Raw genomic sequence first — 220 nt, forward strand, 5'->3', positions numbered from 1 at the left:
GCAGCAGCAGCAGCCTGACAGCAACTTGATCCTCGCATTGTTTTTTTTCTACTTCTGCTTCAGCAGCAACGAGGGGGGCGTATGTTCGTTGATAGGATATTCCGTCTTCATATATTACGCGGCAACAGGGTAGAGCTGTATCCCCTATAAATAAATAAATAAATAAATAAATAAATAAATAAATAAATAAATAAATAAATAAATATGTTTGTTTGGTTGG

The 220-nt window shown here is 35.5% G+C and overlaps 1 protein-coding gene across 1 annotated transcript in view; it reads right to left on the reverse strand.

Moving 5' to 3' along the window:
* Nucleotides 1–220, reverse strand: part of EMH_0029370 (Regulator of nonsense transcripts 1 homolog, related) — a gene marked incomplete at both ends in the record, with an annotated part of 2,588 nt that overhangs the window by 729 nt on the left and 1,639 nt on the right. The gene's annotated exons all lie outside the window — the stretch shown is intronic.

The sequence above is a fragment of the Eimeria mitis genome, genomic scaffold (genome assembly GCF_000499745.2).
Source record: "Eimeria mitis Houghton genomic scaffold, Emh_scaff1097, whole genome shotgun sequence".
In the NCBI taxonomy this organism is placed as follows: domain Eukaryota; phylum Apicomplexa; class Conoidasida; order Eucoccidiorida; family Eimeriidae; genus Eimeria; species Eimeria mitis.